Source organism: Chrysemys picta, chromosome 7 (assembly GCF_011386835.1).
Source record: "Chrysemys picta bellii isolate R12L10 chromosome 7, ASM1138683v2, whole genome shotgun sequence".
NCBI classification, from domain to species: Eukaryota; Metazoa; Chordata; order Testudines; family Emydidae; genus Chrysemys; species Chrysemys picta.
In genome coordinates this window covers 33463910-33488943 of record NC_088797.1, presented here as the reverse complement: position 1 = coordinate 33488943, position 25034 = coordinate 33463910, and the positions used below count along the sequence as shown (strand labels likewise).

The 25034-nt window shown below is 57.1% G+C and overlaps 1 protein-coding gene across 32 annotated transcripts in view; it reads left to right on the top strand.

The window, feature by feature from the left end:
• Positions 1-431: 431 nt before the first annotated feature.
• The window catches only part of NRXN2 (neurexin 2), a 316444-nt gene continuing 291841 nt past the window's right edge, over positions 432-25034 (top strand). For 12 of the 32 annotated variants that reach the window (XM_065553031.1, XM_065553027.1, XM_008179691.4 and 9 more), the window contains exons 1-2: positions 1880-2033; positions 9703-9868. The gene's annotated coding sequence lies outside the window, so the exon portion shown is untranslated. Of the gene's footprint in view, positions 588-1872; positions 2034-9702; positions 9869-24814; positions 24953-25034 lie in introns of those variants that run through there. The other 20 variants (XM_065553034.1, XM_024100300.3, XM_024100297.3 and 17 more) reach the window with 11 other exon arrangements.

Here is a 25034-nt window from a genome sequence, read left to right as displayed (position 1 = left end):
AGGTCTGTGACCCTTTGTGACCCCTCCTCCCACATTAAGCATTGTTTAGTGGGTTACAATAGGGGAATCAGAACTCCTGGGTCCCATTCTCAGCTGGGGGAGGGGAGTTTAGGGGCTGGGGCGGGAGCGTATGTGGAGAGAGCCAGGAAGGACTCCTAGGCCCTGCTCCTAGGGAGTGAGGCGGAGTGGGGAAAGCCTGGATTCCTGGGTTCTGTTACCCCTGGGCGGGGAGGTAGTGCATCTTAGGGAACCCTTCTGAGAGTGCCGCTCTGTCTGCCTGGGATGCGGGAGCTGGGACTTTCTGGGCACAGCTTCTGCCAAGGGCATTGGCGGCTGCTGAGGCCCTGGCACCAGGGGCCTGCTTTGCCCCGTTGGCTGTGGGGGCGCATGGATGTGCTTGTAACCTCCGACTGAGAACTTTGGACCTGCTGATGCAACCCCTGGAGCGGTACCGCGAGGCTGAAGCGGGCCAGTGCCAGCCACTGCTGGACAGGACTGGCCCAGCCGGGCGGAGTGGGGGCCAGCAAAGTGAGGTGGAGTGGTGCCCTGTTGGCTAGTGGCTGGGGAGGCAGAAGGGGGCCTGGTGGGTAAGTGATTGGTGGGGGACTCGGGACAATGGGGTTCGGTTCTCTGCTGCAGATGCCCTGTGTGACCTGGGGCAAGTCACATCATTGTTCTGTGTCTCAGTTTCCCTGTCAGTCAGACAGGGAGAAGAATCCTTTCTGTGTCTGGCCTGTGAACCGATCGGGCAGGGCCTGGCTTTCACTGTGTGTCGGTGCAGCGCCAGCTCTGGGGGCAGCCCTGACCTGGGTCATGTGGGCTGTGTAGCATCTGGGGCAGCGAGGCCCCAGAGCTTGGCTGGCTGGGGGGCTGTGCGCCACATGGCATGGTGGTGAGGGGCCTCGTCTTGGACAGGGGTCTGTGCAGTTCTTGGCACAACAGGGCACCCAAACATGGTCGGGAAGTTCTGCAAGGCACCTGGAATGATGAGGGGTCACAGCGTGGCACAATGAGGGGACTGCGGGGGGGTCTGTGTGATGAGAGGGCCAGGACGGGAGGGGTCTCAGCAGCACCCAGTGCAATGAGGAGGCTGCGGAGGTCTGTGCCGTGGGAGCTGTGTGTGTGTGGCACCCAGTGCGATGCGGGAGCCGGGGGTGTGTGCGTGGTTGTGGTGCGACAAGAACCCGACACCCAGAGCCGTCTGCTGGCACCAGGCTGATACCGATGTGTTCGGAGAGAGAGAAAGGCCCCCAGGTTTTTTCTTTACATTCTGTTGCCCAATGGTGACTGAGGACGATGGATTTTGCTGTTTTGCCCTTGACCACTGCCATGTTCCAGCAGCCTGCTGTGCTCGCAGGCCTGGGCAGGGGGCAGTGGTGGGGGATTGGCAATGCAGCGCCCAACAGGGGAGTGTGTGTGTGCGCCTGCGATAACAGCGCAGTGCTGCGGAGTCCTCTGCAGGGGGTGCTGATGGGGGCGATAGCCAGGCCCCCTCTGTGTGCCGGACAAGGTTGTTACCAGAGTGTCCCGTGAGGGTGATGGGGTGTGGGCTGGAGCCTAGGGCAGGCTCACACTGGGGTCAGTGCTAACTGGGGGACTATTCCAACTCCTTCTGGGCATGCAGTATTTGAGGGGGGAAATTCAGATTCCCCCTGTCCCGTGTGTGGTAACAGTGCAGGGCTGGGGGCATCCTGCAGGGGGTGCTATGCTCCTGTTTTGGAGGCAGTGCAGAGTCAAGCAATGCCTTGGGGCAGCATGTCCAGGGCCTTGGCAGACAGCAGCCCTGGGGCCCACAGGCTAGGGATGAGAGCTCCGTTAATATTTAATCAGCAGAGTGGGGGCCGGGGGGTGGCAGACAGACAGGCAGGGACATGAGGCATCGAAAGGTGAATAAACCAATGCCTGTCAGCCAAGTCTGCAGCCCACCAACACCTCCAGGAAAGAGACAGGAAAGATCAGAGAACCCTGGGCTGCGGGGTCTGCGCACCAGCCAGCGGCCAGAGCTGCGTGGGCAACCGCTCTCGCATGAGCAGGTGGGAGCAGTATTGGGATGCAGGATTAGTAGGTGGTTGTGGCACAGTACAAGTAAACACTACTGCTCGCAGCAGTAGGGAGGGGTATTATGGGAGAAGGAGTAGTGTTAACAAGGCAATTTACCAGCATTATTGTACTGGTCTAGTTATACTGGATTAACTCCCTGTGTGGATGCTCTCATTTGGAATAAAATGGCATGACTGTTTTAGCTTTAAGGCTTGTTTACGAATGCATTTGTGGCTGATGAAACTCCATAGGTGGATCTCTGTCTCCAGACCTAGAGCATCCACACCCAGAATGAGTCGGGAATGGCCAATCTGCTTTAAATTCGCCACCTCCCTGACGCCAAATTAATTATCTACCCTTGAAAAAGCTCTGAATTCAAGCCACTTTTATTCCAAATGAGAGTGTCCACACAGGGCTTTAATCTGGATGAACTCATCCAATTTATAGTCACCCCTTCAGTTTTTCCAGATTATTTTTCCTTGGAGACAGTGCGTTGGTGATGTTTGTAGGAAGGGGTGTTAGTAATAGATAGCGTTGTAAGGCGTATCCTAGTAGGCGGATTAGCAATCTATACAAGTAAATGGCGTAAGCAGTGGGCAGTGTTAGTAGGTGGTATTAGTAGTTAGTGGGTAGTAGTAATTGTAGTATTAGTGAGGAGCATTAGCAGGCGTAGATAGCATTAGTAAGTGATCCCTGTATAAACACCTGTCACGTCCCACCCCAGAGGCAGCTGCATCTCAGCACCGGGGGAGGGAATGCTGGATAAATGCAGGAGGCAGCGTTCGTGCTTACAGGACGTGCCACGTTCCTGGTGCCGGGCATCGGGTGGGAGAGATGCCGCGTGGAATGAAGCTGTGTGAAGAGATCCCCTCGGCCAACTGCTTGGGCTGCCTCCCCCGGCCTGGCCTGGCCCGGCCCAGCTCTGCCTTTCCTGGCTCTTGTGTCCTCTGGGCTGTTTTCTCCTATTCTCATTCATTCATTCTCCTCGTTGCTCTCCTGCATTTCCATCCGTTCGCTTGTTTGTTCTTTCTTCAGCCTTCACGGTCTGTCCGTTCGCTCATTCTTCAGGCTGGTTTTCTTTTTCCGCTTTCTAGCTTTCCAGCTGTCTCTGGCCGTGTTTCTAGCTATCTGTCCTCCATGTTCCTCCATGTGCTTTCATTCCATCCCCCTCATTCCAGCTCCACTCCTCTGTCTCGCTCCCTCCTTCCCCCAAGGCTCATGATAACCACACAGCTGCTTTTCCTCTCACCCTGTAGCCCTGTGCTCCCACCATCCTCGACCGGTAGCTGGGCACCCTGGGCCCTGTGGAGGGCACTAGATGGCTCTTATCATGCATGCACTTCTCTGAATGTACCAGTCTGAGGATGAATCCCCACCACACACACACGCTATGCCCTGGTTGGGGGGGAGGCCAGGGCAGGACCCCCTAGACGTGCCGTGGCTTGGATTCCTAATGAGGTCTTGTCTGTAACCCTCTGACCTGCTTGTCACACTGGATCTGAGATCTCAGCTCTGACAAACACACGGACTTTTCTGCTTTGTCTTTTTTTTTAATGTTTTCTGCAATTTTATTAATTTACAGGAATCAGCTCAGTTGTCTGGACTTCCCGAGTAAATCGGGAATTTATACAGGAATCCCTTGTCCTGTACTGAAATGAGGCTGCCTCTGGGTGGGGCGCAGGGGCTGTTTACACAAGGATCCCTTGCCCGGCGCTAGATGCAGCCACCTCTGGGGTTAGGGTGACCAGATGTCCCGATTTTATAGGGACAGTACTGATTTTGGGGTCTTTTTCTTATATAGGCTCCTATTACCCCCCATCGCCTGTCCCGATTTTTCACACTTGCTGTCTGGTCACCCTATCTGGGGTGGGACTCAGTGGCAGTCAATGCAGGTGTCCCTTGCCCATGCTGAGATGGTGCCGCCTCTGGGGTGGGGCATAGCATCTCTTAGAATGTGTAACAATACTGCTCAGCAGTTTAAGACAGGAAGTATCTTGCATCCAATTGAAGAGCAGAGAATATTCAGAGAGTCAGACTGGCATCCCTGGCACCTGCCCAGGACTTGAGGTTTCAAACCACAGCGTTGTGGGGAGGGGGGTTGCCCCGGGAATTGTAATGCCTAAGGCGGGTTAGACCATTGGTTTTAGTTCTCATCCAAAAGCCAGCACCCATTGCAGCACTGCGCCCTCTAGCACTGCGCTGAGGCACTGGGGTCAGCACAGGCTGCAAGGGGAGAGCGCCCCACCGGGGCCCCCGCCCTGCTCCCTGCTGCACAGTCCTTGATTGCCCGGCAGGGCATGTCTTTCTCTTGCTGGATGCCTGGGTCCCCACAGTTCTCAGTGGAGAGTGGGGGAGGCGGCTGCTCAGGATTGGCCCATAGGACGTGTTTCCAGGAGGGACAGATACATTTAGTAGCAAAGCCATTGGAGTCAGTGGGAGCAGGAGCCACAGGATGGGGGGGGGGGCCTGGGAGGGGATAATAATCACTTTACACTCATAAATGAGATGCTCCAGGGAGCGTGGCTGTGGGGGGAGAATCCCGGCTACTAAAGCCCTGGCCTCTCGCAGCAGGGGGCACTGTGGGGAGCGAGGCAGGAGCATCATTTAGGACCTGCCGTGCCCCACCCTAGGAGTGTCGGTGTCTCAGGCTGGCAGCAGCTGGGGAGGTGCTGCCCTGGGGCAGTTCATAGCAGTCCGAAGTGGGATTCTGCCCAGGGATCACCCTCCTCCCTCCGTCTTCTCTGTGCCTGTCTCATTCCCTCCCTCTGCCCTGGGGGAGGCTCCAAGCTGCAGCCCATGCTCTGTTGTCGAGACACCCCCCCCCCACACCCTGGTTCTGCATTCACTGATTTAATTGCTTCTGCCATGCAAGGGCAGGAAAGGTCGCTCAGCCCTCCCCCCTACCCCAGCCTCCCCTAACAGCCGACTGTGCTCCAGGGCTGCTAAGCAACCAGTGGCTGCTCCATGCCCAGCCTAAGGGGGGGGCCTGGCACTCTTCTGCCATGCTGGGGGGCTGTAGTGGGGCACAGGAGGCAGCAGCACAGTGCCCCGGACTACCTCCTTGCTGGGGAGGATGCAGTGGGGCCTGGAGGGAGTGAGGCGGTGGCACAGCACACCCTGGGGGCTGCAATGGGGCCTGTGGGGGAGCAGCATGGCACCCCCATCCCATTGCTGCAATGGGGCCTGGGGGGGAGCAGCCTTCCTGCTCCAAGCCATCAGAGCTAATTGCACAGTGAGCTGGTCCTGGGCATGCAGCCCTTGGCACTGCTGGGGATGGGCTACTGGGCATGAGTCAGTCTGGTGCGTAACTGGTTCTCTGGGTGCTCGTCTCACATCCTGCAGATGGGGGGTGGCTTGGGGGGCAGACAAGCCCCTAGCAGCTTGGGCACTGACCATCAGCTGCACAATATCTGCATGCAAGGATTGGTCTGTGTGTGCCCCTCCTGGGACTACTCACTCCTGACCCACAGCCCCTTGCTATCCCAGCCCTGGGCTCCCCCTCCAGTTCTGCTAGTGCCCCCCTCAGTCCTGACCCGCAGCCCCTTGCTATCCCAGCCCTAGGCTCCCCCCTCTTCTCTCCCCCCCACAGCATTGCTGGTGCCCTTCACTCCTGACCTGCAGTCCCCTGCTACCCAGCCCTGGTCTCCTACTCAGCAGACAGTCTGTTGTTGTGTGTGATGGTTTTGCAAAGCAGCTGGCTGGGGGCAAAGGGGGGGCATTGGCTTGGGGCTGCCCATGCTCTGCTCCTGCTCTCTGATTCACTGGATTCCAGGGTGAAGGTTACCCCAAGGCTCCCCACAGAGCCCCTTTTCCCAGCAGATCTGAAAGCTAGTCTAGAAGGTGTCCCAGGACAAATGACCCCCATCCACCCTCAGCCATTAGCTGCAGGGGGCTCCTGACCCCCTAGGCCGATGCTTCGTCGATGGGGGTGGGGTGACTCCATTCCCAGCTGTTTGGGGCCCTGTGTGTGTAACGAATATGTCAAGTCTCAGCCTGGCAGCTGGCACAACCCCCCATCATTCGGGCTAGGCGAGGGGTGAACGGACCCCAGGGAGAGGTCCCTGTGGGCGGGGTGATGGGTCAGTGTTGGGGGAAGGGGGTGCGGGAGGTGGAGGGCTGGGGAGGGCGTGGCTGTGTTCGAATGATGGGGTTGAGGAGTGAGGAGGCTCTGTGGGAGTTTGGGGATGTGAGGGAGTTGTGTGGGGGGCAGAGAGGCTGGAGGGACCTGTGGGGCCTGCTGAGCTGGCACTGTCACCCCTCCCCCCACGCTGAACACATTGCACTGTATGAGAGGAATAAAGCCTAGAAGCTAACAGAGCATATGGGGTTGGACTGGAGCCGGCTCTGGCTCGTGTTTCGTTCCCTGCCCCCCTGACCCAGCCGGATCCCCGCCCTGGTACCAGATCAGAGCCGGCGCCCCCTAGAGGGGAAAGGCCCCATCTGTGTCCCATTCCCCGCCCACGCCCCCTGCTCTTCTGTTCTATCCCTGGCCCCCTGGTTGGGGGGTGGCTCGGCTGGGCCCAGGTGCTTGTGGTCTTGGGTTGTTATCGGCAAGTGGGGGATGGGATGGGCTCACTCTGACCTTCCTAGGTCACGCTAAGGGCTCCTCTTAGCCCTGCAGTCAGCACTTTCCTCCCCCCACACACCCCCACCGGCCCTGTGATGCCCCTCAGTCCTGGCCCCAGGACATGCTCCACACAGAGCTGTGGGGAGCAGGGCAGGAGCTGGCTTGGGGGGAACTCCCGGCTATTCCCGGCCTCGCCCAGTAGGGGGCACTGTGAGGAGCGGGGCTGGTGGTGAAGCAGCGAGTGCAGCAGGGGAGATGATGGCAGGGAGCGTTTGAAGTCTCCCAAGGCAGTGGCCAGTCCTCGGGGCCCAGCTGTGGGTTTGTTGCCCATAGGTCTAGTGTCATGGACTCACAGATTGTGCCCACTCTTGGCCCCGTGCGGTCTGTGGGGGGTGCCCCTTTCAGTGAGACAGCCCTTCTTGGGGGTCCACTCTCTCTCAGGGTCAGGCCCCTCCACCTCCTGGAGCTGCACTTCTCTGAGCCTTAGCACGTCTGTCTCTCGCTGTGGGCCCCCTCAGGGAGTCCACTTGCTTTGGACCCCCGGGGCCTCCACACTCCCCACCCCGAAGGGGATGATGCAACCCTGTTCTCTAGACCAGAGTGACTCTCAGCCAGCCTAACGCAGGAGGGTTCACTGAGCGACTGAACACAGCATAGGAAACCCTCTGACCCTCAGGCCTGGCCTCCCTCAGCACAGCACATCCCAGTCTCCCCTGCATCCAGGTGGGCTCTGCCTGCTCCCCCTCTCCAGCCCAGAGCCCCCCTGCTTCCCAGCTGGGCATCTGAGATCACCAGCCCCAGGCCCTGCCTCTGTCCATTGTCTTCTTTCCAGGTAAATAGGGTCGTCTTGGCCTCCTCTCCTCTCCGACCCCCTCTGGCTGGAACCGGCTGGTCAGGTCACTGGGGTCCTCTCTTCGCAGCCCATTGTCCTCCCACTGGCCAGAACTGGCTGCGACTCCTGAGCTGGGTCTCCGGTGAGGGTCACCAGTCGCTGGGGTGTCCCTCCTCCAGGCCATTGACTGGGACCCCAAGTTTCCTCTCCGGTCCTCTGCAACAACAAACTCCCTCTCCCCTCACCTCGGTAAACCAGTAACACCCAGGGGCACTGAGTCCCACCCCCTCTGCATGCAACCCCCTGGAAAACCACGAAAAGATAAGAAAATCCCCCACTTCATCACAGCTAGTGATGGAGTCCCCACTTGGAATCCATCTCTGCAGTGGCTGCTCCTTTAATTTGAAGTGTGGCTTAAAAGGAATTGCAAATAGAGGCGCAAATGGGGGTGGGTCTCTTGAGGGCTGGGGAATCACCTTCACACACACACACCCCCAGCCTTTGCTTCAAACCAGAGCGCCTGGGCAGGTAACCCTGAGCTTGCAGCCAGCTACAGTTGTCCCCGCCAGGCAGCGTGCTGCATGGGTCCACAGTCAGTGTGAGCTCTCCCACTTTTAGATCTGGGTGGTTCCCTGGTTCAGTCCCGGTGCCCGGTCCAAGAGGCTGGCCAAGGCATGTGCAGTGGGGATGGGAGACCTACAGGAAGGCATGTGGGGGGCTCAGTGAGGGGTGCTTTCCCTTTGCAGTCAGTGCTGGCCCCAGTGTGGTGCTAGCGGAGTTGGGGTGTCAGTAGGGGGCGCTCTCCTTCACAGTCAATGCTGTCCCCAGTGCTGCGATGCTAAGGGGGTGCAGTGCTGCGGGGAGCTGGGGAGTCAGCAGGGGGTGTTTTCCTCTCAAAGTCAGTCCCAGGGGGCACTGTGATGCAGGGAGCGGGCTGGGGGCTCAGTAGGGGCACTCTCCCCTCATGTCCATGCTCCAGTGTGGTGCTAAGGAGAGAGTCTGAGGGCTGCTGGAGAAGTAGCTGAGGGGTGGGAGAGTGGAACTAGGGGTGTTGTGCTGCAGGGTGGTGGTGGTGGGGGCTCAGCAGGGGGCCCTGTGCTGCAGGGAGCAGGGAAGGATCAGTAGGGGGTGCTGTATGCAGAGAGTGGGGACAGGGTCAGTAGGGGGTGCTGTGCTGCAGGGAGGGGGGAGGGGCGAGGGGCTAAGCAGGGAGCACTGTGGTGCAGGGAGCGGGCTGGGAGCTCAGTAGGGGCACTCTCCCATCACATCCAGGCCAGCCCCACTGTAACAGCACTTTATGTTACTTGGTACATTCTCAAAGGGCTGCAGCAGCATCTCACCTGTCATTGACTGTATCTGTTTGTGCCCTTAAATCCCGTTCCCTCCCAGGGCCCCGGGCTGGTTGATGAGCAGAATGGAAGGAAAGTGTGGTAATTTACTGCCTCTCAGGACACCTGGGTTCTATTCCTGGTTCTGCCATTGACCTTGGGCAAGGCCCTCCCCTCTGGATGGGCCATCCAGCCCAATATCTCTCCCACCCCCTCCCTGTCCCACCTCAGACCAATGGGCCCATTTAGCACAAGTCCCTTCACCAACTGGTGCCTCAGTTTCCCTTCCCACCCTCTGTCCATTCAACTGTAAGCTTGTTGGAGCAGGGACGGTCACCAATCTGACCTCCCACAGAACCCAGGAGTCCCGAGTCCCAGCCACCCCCTTCTGTAATCCCTTGACCCCACTCCCCTTCCCACTTGAGAGGGATGCAGGAAATCTAGGTTCCTGTGCCCTAGAGTTTGCAAATGTACCACCCCCATTTTATCATGTGTGTGTTTGGGGGGGAATTGTTGAAGTGGTGGACAGATGCAGCTTTGCAAAACTGGGGTCCTGGCTCCCACCCACTAGGCCAGGCTGCCCCGACATTGCAATAATGGAGTCCTGGCTGCCAGCCCCACACTCCACCCACTAGGCCAGGCTGCCCCAGCATTTCAATAATGGAGTCCTGGGTCCCAGCTCTGTACTCCACCCACTAGGCCAGGCTGCCTAGCTCTTCATGGCTCGGTCCCTATCCTGGTGAATGGCAGCGGTGGGAGAAATCTGGCTCCCGGGGTGTACTGGGGTGGGTTCCCCAGCCTGGGGCTGTATTTGCTCTGTGCATGCCCCCCACAGTGCCAAATTGCCTGCACAACCCCCCCGCCCCTGCTGGGGAGGGAGGGGCGGTGGGGCGGCGCTGTAGCTGTGGTGCTGATGCTGCCACTCATATTTGCAGGCGGATTGCGGGAGCAGCATCCAGCAGCATCTCTTGTTGCAAGGGAGCCAGGCAGGGAAGGGGGGGGCAGAGAGAAGAGGAGGAGGAGGAGGAGGGTCCACCACCTTTCTATTGTCTCCTGCCTTTCTCTGCAGCAGCTGGACGTACGAGGCCCCCCCCGGAGCAGGTACCGGGATGCTGTGCCCATCGCTGCCCTTGGGGGTGGGGGGCGATGGGAGGGGGTGGGGGTGGGGTACCGCTGCATCCATTTGCACTAGCCTCCCCCCCCCTCACCCTTTGCAGCCGTGGCAACCGTGGGGGTTTCCATAGCATTGCAAAGCAGCAAGGTGGTGGGGATGGGTTGTGGGGGGCATCACTTCAAGGGGATGGGGTGTGGTGGAGCTACAGCCGATCCATGCACATTTCAGGGGTGGGGAGCACCCCCTTCTCACCCCAACATCTATTTTAAGAATCTATGTGTGGGGGCTAGGGGTTGCATTGCTGCTGACACAGAGCCGGCAGAGGTGGCATTGGGGTCTGTGGATGGGGGGGGGCAGCAGGGGAGTCATTGCTGCATTGGAGTGGGGGTGAGGGGATATCGGGGGGGTGTAACGAGGCGAGCTGAGGACATTTTAGCTTTTGCTGCGCTCTCCAGTGGGGGTGGGGACCTGGCAAAATATTTTTTCCCTGGGGCTGTCTTTTATATATTTATTTTACACGGTGTGTGTGTGTGTGTGTATGCGTGCGTGTGAACCTTATCTATAAGGTTGAGGTTATCTCTCTGAAGCAAGCAACTGGCATTTGGAGTTGATATCTTTGCATTAGGAGGAACGCCGGTGGATAGATCATCTGAAATGCTGAGTTAAAAAAATACATCTTGCCCAGACAGAGGCAGGGAAGAAAGCAGTGTGAATATTAGCCATATGTTGGTATTATTCTTTAATTCCAGCATGGTTTGAAGAACAGCACTACTGCTGCGATTAGACTAGGCTTAACATATTCGTAAATAGCGATATTCTGCTTCCAGATGGGTCTGGCTGAAGATTGGTGGTTGTTATTAAGGCTTCACGTTATTATTTAATATTAATGGGATGGTTTCATTTGGATTGGAGCAGATCGGGGCGTCCATGAATTGTGCCTCTTGTGTGTGTTTTGTAGTGTTGTTTCTCACACACAAACACAACACCCCAAAGCTTATGAAATTACACTGTGGGGTGGGGGGCTGGCGGGGGAGATGAAAGCACAATCTGACAAAATGTTGCTGGCATTGGCTCAAAGCTCTGAACCTCTCTTTCCGGAGTTAACTGTAGCGTCTGTATCTTGAAATATTTTGACGTGGGATGGGAGCATTTCTCTTAGCAAAGTGGGGGTGGGAGGCTGTGTTGTGCCCTTTAAGGGGAGTTTGTCTGGAGAACATTATTAATTATATTGGAAATGAGCGGAGGGTTCCCAGCAGAAATGAAAGGCATCCTTGGAAACAAGTGGTGGTGTGTGAAGCCCTGTATAAAATAGGATTTGAAAGAAAATTAACCCCCCCACCATAGAAATAGGAGTCAGTTGAGAAGCTCCTGGCTTGCGTTTCGCAGTAGGGGCTGTTAGTTAGCGCAGGCTGGCTGTTAGATATCTCTGCTGGCATGTTGCAAACATTTTTATTATTAATTTTGTGCGTTAGATTACTCCAGCCCAGCACCTTATCGCTTTTCCAACCCTCTGTCAGACACTATCGCAGCATCGGGGGCAACGTACCGCTGCCTTTGGAAGAGAGAGGAATTTTTCCTAGATAAATCAAACAATAGCATCTCCGTTTCCATGATTTTGTATGTGGCTGGCGCCCAAGGGCCTTTCTCCCACCAAATTAAATGAATGTCTGATTTCTACACTGAGAATAAGCCCCCACCCGACAAGAGCACCCTGTGTGTGTGTGTGTGCGGGGGGTATCTACTCAATTCAACTACTCTAATGAATTTTATTAGGAAACCAACGGCAAATCTCCCAGTGTGAATGGCCCAGTTCTGTTGTGTCTGCTCAGCCCAGAACTGGACTGTCAGGGCAAGAGGGAATGATGAATATGGTTCTGAGGGAAATGTGTCTGTGTCTATCCATCTCATGTAGCCATGTATTTACATCCCACACTTATTATGTCTCAGGTGTTTGGCTTTGATTTACAGACACCTGCCACGGTCTTTCACCCCAGGGAATGGACTCCAGGATCGGATACAAATATGCAGCTAGTCTATTTTATAGCTGTCTTTTAATTCTGGCCTCAGCCACATGCCCAGCACTCGCTCTTTGGGGGGGGGAATCCAAGCAGATTTTTAGCGTGGCCCTTTGCCCACGTGAGCAGTTCTCTCTGTCTGGATGCAGAAGCCAGGTGTTGCAGCGGGGTTGTAGTTCAGTAGGTTTGTCCGACCCCCTGCAGCACCCAGGCCCTCTCTCCAGCATGTCCACTCGCTTGGGGGCTGGCTCTGTCCTGCCAAATGATTTTTGGAGACAGGGAGCTGGAAATAGTCATATGAAATCAAGTTGGGTGGATCCAGACCCAGAGCCTCACCCCTTCTTGCCACACTGGGGTTGAACTGAGGCTCAGCAACCATGCAAAGTACAGGAGGGATGGAACCTGAGCCAGATGGGGCTTCCCCACACACCCTGTCCCTCTGGCGGTGTTTTACACCCCAAATGCAGCCTTGCCTAGAGGCTAGATCCCTGCTGTGGCACTCGGGATGCTGAATACTGCCATGGGCCTGCTGGGTTACCTGGGGCAAGTCACTGCTTTCCCCGTGCCTCAGTTTCCCCATCCATAGAAGGGAGATGATGACACAGGCCTGCTTTGGAGAGCACTTGGAGATCGCTGGATGCAAAGAGCTGGGGGCTCTCAGCCTGATGCCTATGGAGCCAAAGATTGGGTGGGCCAAGTGGGGTGGTTTCAATGTTGCATGGGGCATATCGACACTGGCTTAAAACTGGATGAAGCCGGCTGCTGCTGGTCTTGAACCAACGCAATCCGGCCCCCCAACATCGATTTTTCAGGGCCTACGGGAGGTTTCCAGCCTGGATACATAGTCTGAAAGGCCAGAAGGGACTGTTAGATCTTCTCGTCTGCCCTGCTGCGCAACAGGCCAGAGAACCTCACCCCTGCACTGAGCTCAAGCCCTTGTGTTTATCTAAAGCTGTGGTATCGGCCTTTCCAGACGACTGTCCCCCTTGCAGGAGTCTGATTTGTCTCACGTATCCCCAAGCTTCACCTCGCTTAAAAACGACTTGCTTACCAAATCAGACATAAAAATACGGAAGTGTCATAGCTCACCGTTACTGAGAAACTGCTTCCTTTTGCATTTTGTCTGTATGAAATTTTAGTTTGTTCTGACTTCGCTAGTGCTTTTTGTGTAGCCTGTTGTAAAACCAGGCAGATATCTAGATGAGTTGATGTACCCCCTGGAAGACCTCAGTGTACCCCCAAGGGTACACGGACCCCTGGTTGAGAACCACTGGTCTAAAGCATCTTCCGGAATGGCAGCCATCTGGCCTGGAGATGAGAACCTACCCCTGCCCTCGGGGGTTTGTTCCAGCAGTTAATCCCCCTCCCTGTTAAAAACTGGAGCCTTGTTTTTAATTAGAATGTGTCTGACTTTCCGCTTCCAGCCATTCTTGTGCTGCCTTCCTTGGCGTTAGTGCCTTTACTTCAGCGTAGCCTAAGCCCATTCCCGACTGGCCTAAATGAAACCGAACTCCGCCTGGACGTCCAGGTGAGAACTGGTGTGCGATTGGGCCCAGACACAACGCCTGTGAGACAGAGAAGAGAACCTACTGAAAGGTTGATTTCCTCTCCCTCCCTCTCGCGGTGAATAGTTGAGAAGGGTTCTCCTTGGAATATTTCACTCGAGGAGTTTTATCACTTCAGATAAAACAGCCCCACAAAAGCCCTGGAGAGCATTCTCCTTCTGTTGCTTTTCCTTATCGTCTCGCTACAACGTTCCACCCAGGAGTTCAACTTTCTTTAATTCGCTCCAAATTCTGGCGTGTGTGCCTGCATGTTTATAAACCTGCTTGCTTGGCTATTGCTTTTTCCTCTTTTAAATTTCCTTCTGCTGCCCCTTTCCTCCAATTATAAAACAAAAGCCGGGGCTGTGACTAATTGATACATTTGAATGTTGCCGGAGAAGGGAAGAAAACCCCTCCTTCCCCCACGTCTTGTGCAATCTCTCTCCTTGTAGTTAAGGGGTTTGTAATTTCTTTATAATTTTCCTTTCTTTAAAGTGGTGGCCCAGATAAATGTGACGGATAATTTCTTTCCCTGCAGCCAAAAGAAGGAGCAAAAAAATAAATCCCACAGACCCTTTCTGGCCTTAATTCAATAGCTCGCCGCCCCCCCCCCCCCCAAGCACCAGGTTTAATTTACAGTAGTTTGTGCAAGCATGGATTTGCACCTGATTTTGCAAACTGGCTTAAAAAGTGATCCTTTATTTGTAAAAAAACCCAAACCTTCCCAGTTGTACGCAGCCTTGTAATCCAGCGTGATTGCTTTCCTGTGTGCAAGGTTTACTGACAAAAAAACCTGGTATTTATATGAGAGTGGCATGCAGATGCTTTGACCAAGATTGGGGCCCTGTCATGCCAGGCGCTGCACAGACCCACAGTGAGAGACTGTCCCTGTCCCTAGGAGCTCACAGTCTATTTAGTCAAAGAGCGGGAAGGGAAACAGAGGCATGGAGTTGGAGTTACCCAATGTCAGTGGCAGAGCCAGGAATAGAACCCAGGAGTCCTGACTCCCAGCCTCCCCTGCTCTAACCCATCAGACTCCAATCCCCTCCGAGAACCAGGGCTTGAAACCCATCTTTGGAGTCCCCTCAGACCACTGACTTCAGGGGGCTCTGCAGAGCTGGGTCTGGTGTTAATTTAATGACTGCTAGTGGCATCAGCTGGCTGATGCCCCTGTGAGTGCCTGGCTCTGCCCTCATCCTCTGCGAAGGAGAGGAACCCAGCTGCTTTGATTCCCCAAGACCTTGGCAGAGTCACTTAAGGACCAATTTAGAGCTGTGCGACCATTTTTGCCCATGTGCATGGCACTGGCAGAGTGTGGAGCCTGTCTGCTCCCATCCTGGTGGCTGAGGGGGCAGTAGGCATTGTGGGCAGGGCTGGGCGAATTGTCCTAGGGTCCATCCTGTGTCTGCACCAATGGGAGAGTGGGGCTTGGGTGTCTTGTGCCCTGGCTGTTCCAGATGGCATGGGGGGCTGTTGCAGGGCAGGCAGGCTGGATCGATGGGTGATTGGAGGGAGCTGCATGGGAGGTGCATGGGCTGCACCCTCAGCTCTGGCACCTTGTGGCAGGGGTGCGGAGGACAACATGTGGGTAGAACCTGGTCCACCACCCAGTGTGGGAAGGGAGAATTGGTAACTGGAAGGGTTGAGGGAGATTTTGTTGCTGGGTTTATCTGGCATTGGTGGAGCAATGCCGTGAGGAGGAAGGGCACTGCAGAGGGTGGGGTGGCACTGGAATGGCAGCTGACACTGGAAGGATACTGCAAAGGGCATCATAGCACTGGAATGGCAACTGGCACTGGAATGGCAATGCAAGAAGCCACCTATTTCACTAGTGGGGAGATTCATGGGGCTTTGGAACTGCCCCATCTGGAGAGTATAATCTCCCTGGGATCTCTACTTTTACTGGAATATCACTGCAGTGAAGATGCTACATCTGAATGGGGGGTGCATGGAGTGCTGGAAAGGCATTGCAGTGTGTGTGTGTGTGTGTGTGTGTATATAATCCCGCATCATTGCAGTGGAATGGAGCTGCAGCGTGTGTGGGATTATAATCCCCTGGCATTGCAGTGGGCACTGGAATGGGGCTGCAGCTTGTGTGGGATTATAATCCTCCTGAAGCATGGGAATTTTGTGTCACCTGAAGAGATAGGCCTGTCGGGAGGGGGCAGACTGAATGCTGTGTGGGTGTGGGGGAGAGAGCGCAGTAGGGCAGAACAAAGGGGAAGGGGACTAGCAGAGACCCCAGGAGTGGGTGAATACAAAGGATCATAGAGTATCTCCCTCCTCTGTCTGTCAGGGCTGGGTGTGGAGAAGCCAACACGGCCCCCTCGGATTCGCCTTGCCCAGCGAATGGGGGTGCAAATGCAGTGGCTCCTGCGCAGACTTGGGGTTAAAAGCTGCTGGTTAACATGAGTTTATATCCCATCTTTGATCCTGGTGGGCCGGATTCTTGGAGCTGTGACCCAAGGGGGTCAGAGGTCAGGATTTTTTTAAGGAATTCCCCCAAAAGCAACTTTTTAAGTCATAGTCTGACCTCTGTAGAACCCAGGAGTCCTGGCTCCCAGCCCCCTACCTCTAACCCACTACCCTTCCCGAGTTGGGGATAGAACCCAGGCATCCTGACTCCTAGCTCTCTCTGTTCTAACCCTCTAGACCCCACATCCCTCCCTGGAAGGTTTGGTGTAAAGGCATTCCCCATCCCCACACACATCCTAGTGCTCAGTCGTGCACCAGGGGGCTGCTCTGGCAAAGTAATTTTATCCTTCCTGGTAAGTGTTAGGGGTCAGGGCCTTAGACTGTGACCCCTTGGGGGCAGTGTATGTCTCTTTACTTCCTATAATATCTGTGTCAATTTACAGTGCTGTGTAAAGCCAGTGTGTTAAACAGCCCCCTGCGCTCCACCCCAGAGGCGGCTGCCTTTCAGCCCTGAGCAAGGGATCCCTGTATAAACAGCCCCCATGCCCAACCACCACAGACATGACTGAATCTCAGCACTGGGTGGAGGATCCCTGTATGATCAGTCCCCCCACTGCACCCCAGAGGCAGCTGCATTTCAGCACCCAAATCCCAGTGTTGTTGGGAGCATGGAAGGCAACTGCAGCGGTGGTAAGGATGGATTCTGTTTGTATGGAATGGAGGGGGAGGCAGAGTTGGATGCTGTATAGGGGGCAGTTGTAGGGAGGAGTACGGGGGGCCGTGTGCGTGTGTGGGGAATCCCCACTAATTCCATCTGCTGCCTGCAACGGAGCAATTGCTGGGCTCCGAGTTATTTCAAGGCGGTTAATTACACACGCTGCGTGGATGGAAGAGCTCCTGCTTGGTGCTCAGACACAGCTGATGCGTTGGCGTTTCTCCAGTAATGATTGCACGGGGCAGCTTGGAGATGGGGTGGGGAGTGGAGACTGGGCACACTTGGTGCCTGGCATAGGCCCACCCTGGGGAAACCAGGCATGCTCAGTGCCCGGGCGGGCTCTGTGGCTCCGCTCCTCTCCTGGGTCCCATCAGGATCACAGAGGAGGCCCAGCTGGTAAGCGAGCAGTGGTAAAGCATGCCCCTTTATGTCACCCACAGGTGCCCTTGCTATGCCCTCCCCACCATCCCCCTTCCCCCTCAACAAGGGAAATTCACCACTCAAAAACTTGGTGACAGCAGAGAATGCAGAGCGACGGAGGCGTTTTCTCTGCCATCTCCCTGTCCCTGCTGGGGACCCGAGGGCTGAGTGAAGAGGGCATGCTCACGGTATGCCCTCGCCCTGACTCACAGTCGGGGGCTGAGCCAGCCGCCTGTGCTGCCTCTTTGCGGTTCCAAACCAGTCACTTGGTCTTAAGCCCCATTCGCTCCTCCTTGCACTGGGACTTCCCTCTGCCCCAGTGCCTGCCCCAGGGGCTGCCTTTTGTGGCCTGATGGACAGGGCTCTACTCCCAGCTCAGCCACGGCCTGCGTTGTGACCTGGGATGAGTCACAACACTGTGTTGTGCCTCAGTTTCCCCCCCCCCCCCTGTACAATGGGGATAATGAGGCTGACCTCCTTTGTAAAACACTTCAAGATCTAGGGATGAAAGGTGCAGAGCTCAGGCTGATGACACTGTTGTGGGGCCAGCGCACTGTGGGCGCTAACACAGCACTGGGCAACGATGGGCACTGGGGACCAGCCTGGCTGCATCTCCTGCTGGCCACTGCTCCGGGTTGGTACAGCGACACGGATTGCGCTAGGTGCTGTACAGAACTAACAGGCGGTCCCTGGCCCAGGGAGCCTGCAGTCCGAGGTCTGGCCTATACTATAAACGTCTGTGGCACAAGCATGATCTCCAACCAACACGTCTGTGCCAGCAAACGCCCCTAATGCAGAGCAGCTAGGCTGGCGGAGCGAAGTTTTTACCACTCCAGCTTGTTCCACGCAGGGGCTGGGATACGCCATTGTGTGTCAGGCTAAGCTGGGTCCATGGTGGAAGGGCTTTGCCGGTACCATACTGGGGCGGCGCTCCCGGCACGGCACTTCTGGGGTGGACCTGGCCTAAGTGTAAGCCCAGAGATAACAGGTGGAGACAGCTGGACAGGGCAGTGCGATGTGACAGGCCTGGCCAGTGCTGACAGGCCGTGATCTCTACCCGCCAGCAGCCTCACCGTGCTCAAGTCTTGTGTCGCCACTGTGGCTCAAGAGGCAGCTTTGTGTATGCAACGGGGAGCTGGGCCCTGGTGGGTGGGGCAGTGTGGTTGGAAGGCCTAGCGCAGGGAGCGGGAGGAGGGCGTGAAGCTGTTTGAGGCTGTGTCTGTACAGCCCCTGGTGCAATAGGATCCTGGGCAATACAGCCATCAGGACGCATAGAATTGTGCTGGATGAGGGCAAGGTGTGTCCCAGTTCCACTGCCAGCAGCAGGGGCAGAGTTAAGGCTGCTATGCAGTGTGGGTGGCATAACTCTTAACCCTCCCATAACCCAGGAAATGGGTCTAGCCACCCTCCATGCCCAATGGGGACCCTGACCTCGGTCAGGTGTGTGTGTAGCTGTGCAGTGCCCAGAATGACGGGGGGCCACAATCTCAGTTGAAGGGGTCTGTGCAGCCCCTGGCACGATGGGGCCCCTGATAGGGGCCCTGATAGCAGTCACAGGGACCTGTGTGGTGCCTGGTCCGACAGGGACCCCGATCTTGGTCGGGGTCTGTGCAGTGCCCGGACCTTGGTCAGGGTCTGTGCAGCACCTGGCACAACAGGGGCCCGATCTCGGTTGGGGTCCGTGCAGTGCTTGGTGGGATGGGCCCCCCAATTCCTGCTGTGGCTTGTAGGCGTTACCATCAAACGGGAAGCGGTTAAGATGTGCCTTCCTTTCCTCGCCCTGGGGGCTGATCTGGGCTGATCTCGTTACCCTGAAGGCCCGTCTGTCTGATCTGCAATTGCAGGGGGAGCTCAGGGCTGGATTTAAAGGCCTTTCATTAAGAACGTACCCCACCTTCCCCTCTGCTCCCGTACGTCTGCGCTAACCAGTGATATTTTATTTATTACTGATCCCGGCAGGACAAGCTAAGCCCTAATCTGAGCTGACTGCTGCTGAATTATTGAGAGAGCCTTGTGTGTGTAAATATAAAAACAGGCGTCTCCCCCTTCCACGCCCAGGAGCTGGCGGGCGGCGCGGGGCGTGTGTGGGGGGGACACCTTGCTTGGGGCCTTTTATAAGGGCATAAGGGAAGAGGAATTGGTTTAAAGGCAGCGTGGCACAGTGGGGTGGTCAGGGAAGTAGAGTGCAGGACTGCTGGGTTCTATTCCTGGCTCAAGTCCTTTCCCACTCCCCAGCTTTGTCCGTTCAGACTGGGGGCTCTTGGGGCAGGGCTCTTTCTCACTGTGTCTGTGCTGCGCGTGGCGTGGTGAAGGTCCCAGCTCAGTAATTCGGGGTGTGTGTAGCGCCCAGAACAATGAGGGCCCTGATCCTGATTGGTGTGGGGGCCTGTACAGTGTGAGAGAGAGCCCCAGTTTCTGTGGGCACCTGCTTGTATTGCAATCTCAGTTGGGAGGGGTCAGTCTGTATAGTGCAAGGGGGGTCCCAATCTCAGGCAGGGGGGTCAGTGTGGCACAAGGGAGGTGATCTTGGTTGGGGGAGACAGGGTCTGTGCTGAGAGGGGGGAGGGGGCCCAATCTTGATCGGTGGGGGGAAGGGGTCTGTGCTGGGATGGGAGAGGTCCGATCTGGGTTGGGGGGAAGGGGTGTGTGCTGGGATGGGGGAGCGATCTGGGTTGGGGGGGAAGGGTCTGTCCTGGGACTGGTGGAGGGCTCGATCTCGGGTGGGGGGAAAGGGAGGGAGATCTGGGTTTGGGGGAAGGGGTCTGTGCTGGGATGGGCTGGGATATGGGGATGATCTCGGTCAGTGGGAGGAAGGGATCAGTGCTGGGACCAGGGGGGAGGGGGTCTGGATCTTGGTTGGGGGATGGGAAGGGGGTCTGTGCTGGGGGGGTGGGCGGTCTCAGTCGGTGGGGGGGGTAAGGGGTCTGTGTTGCGGGGGACGATCTCCGTTGGTGGGGGGAGAAGGTGTCTGTGTTGGGGGGGACGATCTCGGTCGGTGTGGGGAGAAGGGGTCTGTGCTGGGGGGGCGGTCTCGGTTGGGGGTGGGAAGGGGTCTGTGTTGGGGGGGCGGTCTCGGTCGGTGGGGAGAAGGGGTCTGTGCTGGGGGGGCGGTCTCGGTTGGGGGTGGGAAGGGGTCTGTGTTGGGGGGGCGGTCTCGGTCGGTGGGGAGAAGGGGTCTGTGCTGGGGGGGCGGTCTCGGTTGGGGGTGGGAAGGGGTCTATGTTGAGGGGGACGATCTCGGTCGGTGGGGAGAAGGGGTCTGTGCTGGGACGGGGCGGGGGTGATCTCTCAGATTCTCTAGGTGATCTTGTCACACAGCCTGACTTCTGTGTGTGTCCCCAGAGGGGGGGCAATGGCAGGGGGAGGCCTCCCCGGACAGGGACACACACGCGCGCACACACACAGCTCCCCCCACACAGCTGAGTCAGTCCTAAACCTTGGGTCCCCCCAGGGAGGACTGGGAAGTGCCGTCTCTGTGGCTGACTCAGTCCTGCTGCTGAGATCCACAAATAGGAAGGTGGGAGGGGCGGGGGTGGTGTAACGGGGGATGGGAGTGCAGGGGGCTGCTGTGATGGGGGACTGGTGAGCCCTGTCCTGCTAGGGACCAACCAGGCTGAGACCCAGCAAACTTGTCTTATGGATGGGACGAGGGTGGGGAATGGGTCAGGGTCAGTTCTGAGGCCCTGGGAGATTGGCTGGACAATTCTCTTGGTGAACGCAGGGCAGTTGGGGGCAGAGTGTGTGTGTGTGTGTGAGAGAGAGAGAGAGAGAGAGAGAGAGAGAGGAGGGGGTGTAAAGAGTGTATGTATGTGAGGGGTGTGTGTGTGTTTTGTGTGTGTTTGCATGGGAAGGTGGCCCAGCAACACCCCAAGTCTATTCTGGGCCCAGCATGGCCAGGCTGGTGGTAACATGCTTTTGGGGGGTGGCACAGTTTCTCGTTCCCTGAAATGAGGTTTGGTGCCTCTCAGTTGCACCCAGACCTGACTGCTGTGTTTGCCCACCAAATGGGCTGTACCCCGGGGGAGGGGGTGTGACTCTCCCCACACCCCCATGCCAGGGCACAGGAATGAGATGGGGAGGTGAGCCAACCCCCCTTCCTTCCCCTTTTCCTTCTGTCCCCCCCCCCTCCTGACTCTCCCTGCTTGGGTGCAGTGCCTGGGAGGGGCTAGAAACATGGACCAACTGGAGTGTGAGTGGAGGGCAGGTGCCAGGGAGGGAGGTGCAGGAGGTTGTGAGTTCCAGGCTGGAGAGGGCTAAAGTATGGGGCTCTTAATTGGGGCTAGCAGATTGGAAGATGAGGGAGCACTAGGGAGAGGTGGGGAGTGGGAAATAGCTGAGACAGGGATTTTTTGATCCAGGGTGGAAATGCCATATCCTAGTGACCCGGAGCAAGGATGGACTTTTCACAGCCAATCCTTTAATCTCCTGAATTATTGTGACACTTATCAGATTCCCTGGGATGGGAGGGGAGAGGGGTCTAGTGGGTAAGAGTGGGGTGGGGTGGGGTGGGACTGGGAGGCAGGACTCCTGGGTTCTATTCTGAGGTTTGCCATGTACTCACAAGATCCTCCATAAAATGCAGCCATCTCTGGGGTGTGACTCAGCAGGTTTCTAACAGTCACATTATATGGAGGAATTTTAAGGGCCTGTCAGGGGAGAGTGCCCCTTACTGAGGCCCTGACACCACTCCCTGCAGCACAGCACAGCACCCCCTAATGCCATGCTGTGTCAGCACTGGTTGTGAGGGGAAAGCGCTCCCTACTCTGCAGCATAGCGCCCCCTAGTGCCGTGCTGGGGCATTGGGGCCAGCACTGACTGCCAGGGAGAATACTAGCTCTTCCCCCTTGCCCTTGATGCGGTGGCCCGTGCATGCTGCGTAGGCTGGTGTCTTGGCCTGTGATGGGAGCGATGACAGCTGCTGATTGATCGCCCAGAGCTGCTCCCCCCGCTGTGCCCGCTCCCCCAAGGGACTGCACTGATTAGTATTTATATTTTCTGCCTTTGCTGCAAGCTCTGTCTGTGAGAGTCAAAAGCAGTCACTTCCCTGCTTGGAAACCAGCTCTGGGAAGGGAGTGGGGTCTAGTGGTTCGAGCACGGGGGGGGGGGGGGTCAGAACTCCTGGATTCTACTTCTGGCGCAGGGCTCTGCCTGCTAGAAGTCACCCCAAGGTTGCAGAGCCGCTGGATCCCCCCTCCCCCAGGTGCCAGTCTGGCACCGCGTGCCCTGGCTGCACTGATAATTCTGGTGCCGCATGGCAGGATCAATTCAAGCTGCCGACCTCAAGCTCCCTGCCTTCCGTTCCCACCCTGGCTGCGCCATGGGCCTAGGCTTTGTCCAGAACTCTGAGGAGGTATGGTGGAGCAGGGAGGGGTACCTCAGTGCCCACTCACACTTGGACAACCATACAGCCCCCCTCCGTGGGCACATACCAGCTCTCAGTTTTGAGTCCCCTGAGGGGCAGTGACTTTGAACCTGGGTGGCTGGGCTCATAGCCAGATGCAACCCACAGGGGTGCCAGACTGTTTAATGCCTTCTCTGCATAGATGGAGTGAAATTCACCCCCAGTACTGGGGCAGCCCAAGGACCGTGCACCCCACCAACATCCCCCAGGACACAGGAGTCCTGACTCTCCGCTCTGCCCTTGCTCTATCCCATTAGATCCCACTCCTCTCCCAGAGCCAGGTATAGAACCCAGGAGTCCTGGCTCCAACCCCCCATCCCCCTTATCCCACTTGACCCCACCTGCATCCCAGAGCCAGGGATAGAACCCAGTAATTCTAAGCCCTAAGTAAAGAACAGAAGTGGGAGCTAGGACTCCTGGGTTCTGTCTCCAGCTCTGGGTGGGGAGTGGGGTCTAGCGGGTTGGAGCCAGGGGGCTGGGAGCCAGGACTCCAGGTGATTATATTTTCATGCAGCTCAAGTGCTCCCGAGTTCAGGATTTGGATTTTGGAATCGCCCTGGCTCAGAGTCTAGTCAGGGATGGGGCTGAGGGAGGCAGTTCTGTTCTTGACATAAACATAATTTGAGGTTAGTTAAAATTAACAGCACAAACTCAGTGCCTGACGCTGCCCCCTCCACTGTCCCTTCCAGCCCCCCTGATGCTGCATCCTCCAAAGCCTTTTAATCACCCCTCCACTCCTGCCCCCATTTCACAGAGCTCAGTGTCTTTTTTGAGAGAGAAGGTGGTGGTTAAACCCCTCAGCTGGAACTGCGAGGAGATGGAATTGATGATGCCTTAGAGGGGAAAGCCCCCTCTCCCTCATTTCCCCTGAGCCAGCCTATCCCCCTGGGGCCAGATCAGAGCTGGCGCCCCCTTGGAAGGAAAGGCCCCGTGTCCCACTCCCCCATTTCTCTCCCAGGCTGCAGGGATCCCCGTGTTGCCGTTAGGTGTCCCGCTTGCCTTGTATTCATAGACAGTGGAGCCCGTGCTCCTCTGTTGAGTCAGGGCATGCGTGTGTGAAAGCAACAGCTTGGTGCTTAAATATGGAACAGGCAGCTGGGAACTCCGGCACCCTCGCCCGTCTCTCACCACAGGGCCTGTTACGCACAGAGCCGGTGGATTCAGAAATGCATGTTGCTGTATGTATGATGGTTGTGCCAAGAGGCTCCAGGCACTGCACTGATTTCCCCCCTCTGCCTGCAATGGAGATTAGGTCCCCCATTGGGCTGGGCATTGCCTGGACCTCAAGTGAGATCAGGGCCCTGTGGGGCTGGGTGCTGCACGGACCCTGACTGAGATCGGCCCGGGCACTGCACAGTCCCCGACCCAGAGCGGGGGCCCTGTGGGGCTGGGCGCTGCATGGACCCTGACTGTGATCGGCCCGGGCGCTGCACAGTCCCCGACCCAGAGCGGGGGCCCCGCGGAGCTGGGTGCTGCACGGACACTGACTGAGATCGGCTTGGGCGCTGCACAGGCCCTGACCGAGAGCGGGGGCCCTGTGGGGCTGGGCGCTGCACGGACCCTGACTGTGATCGGCCCGGGCGCTGCACAGTCCCCGACCCAGAGCGGGGGCCCTGTGGGGCTGGGCGCTGCACGGACCCTGACTGTGATCGGCCCGGGCGCTGCACAGTCCCCGACCCAGAGCGGGGGTCCCGCGGAGCTGGGTGCTGCACGGACACTGACTGAGATCGTCCTGGGTGCTGCACAGGCCCTGACCGAGAGTGGGGGCCCTGTGGGGCTGGGTGCTGCATGGACCCTGACTGAGATCGGCCCGGGCACTGCATGGTCTGATGCGGAGCAGGGACTGGGGGATATCGGGGCTAGATGGGCCCTTGGCAGAGGCCTGGGGGTTCTTATCTCTCCCTGGAGTCGATCTGTCCAACACTCCCCCCACCCGGGTCTCCTCCTCTGCTTGACCTTCAAGGCGCCCTGCAGTGGCAGCGCTGAGCGCCGATCGATGCCTGCCCTGGCTGTGCTTGGGCTGAGCGAGACACTGCTTGCTGGGGCTGTGGGGCTTTAGCGCCCCTAGGTTGCGTTCCCTCCCTCTTTACTGCCCCCTTGCTCCCACCCAGCATTCCCCTCCCCTCTTCGCTCCCTTCCCACCCTGGGCTCTGATCATGTTAGCTATAGAAAATAAATTAAGAATGTCAGCAATTCTGAGGGCCCAGAAATTTCACCTTGAGCCAGGAGTCCTGGCTCCCTATCCCCCTTCTCTAACTGGGAGACTTGCCCCCTTCCCAGAGCCGGGGAAAGAAAGAACCCAGGAATTCTGTAGTAAAGTGGTCATCATGGAGTTAACTGGGTTATTCCCGACTGCCATGGTTGGGAGCCAGGCTCCACTCCTCCCATGCTTCCTGTTTAGCTTGTGAGTGTTTTCCCCCACCCTGGTGTTTAGCTGAATAAAGCAACGCCATTCCCAGCCTGCAGTGCTGTAAGTAGTGTGTGTGTCTTGTGCACTGAGCCATCTCTTCACAAGTCCTGATTCCCCCAGTCCCACCAACCCTCTCCCCTCCAAGACCCAGGTGAGAACCCAGGAGTCCTGACTCCCAGCCCCCTGCTCTAACTACTGTACCCCACTGCCCTCCCAACTGGATTACTTGAGAG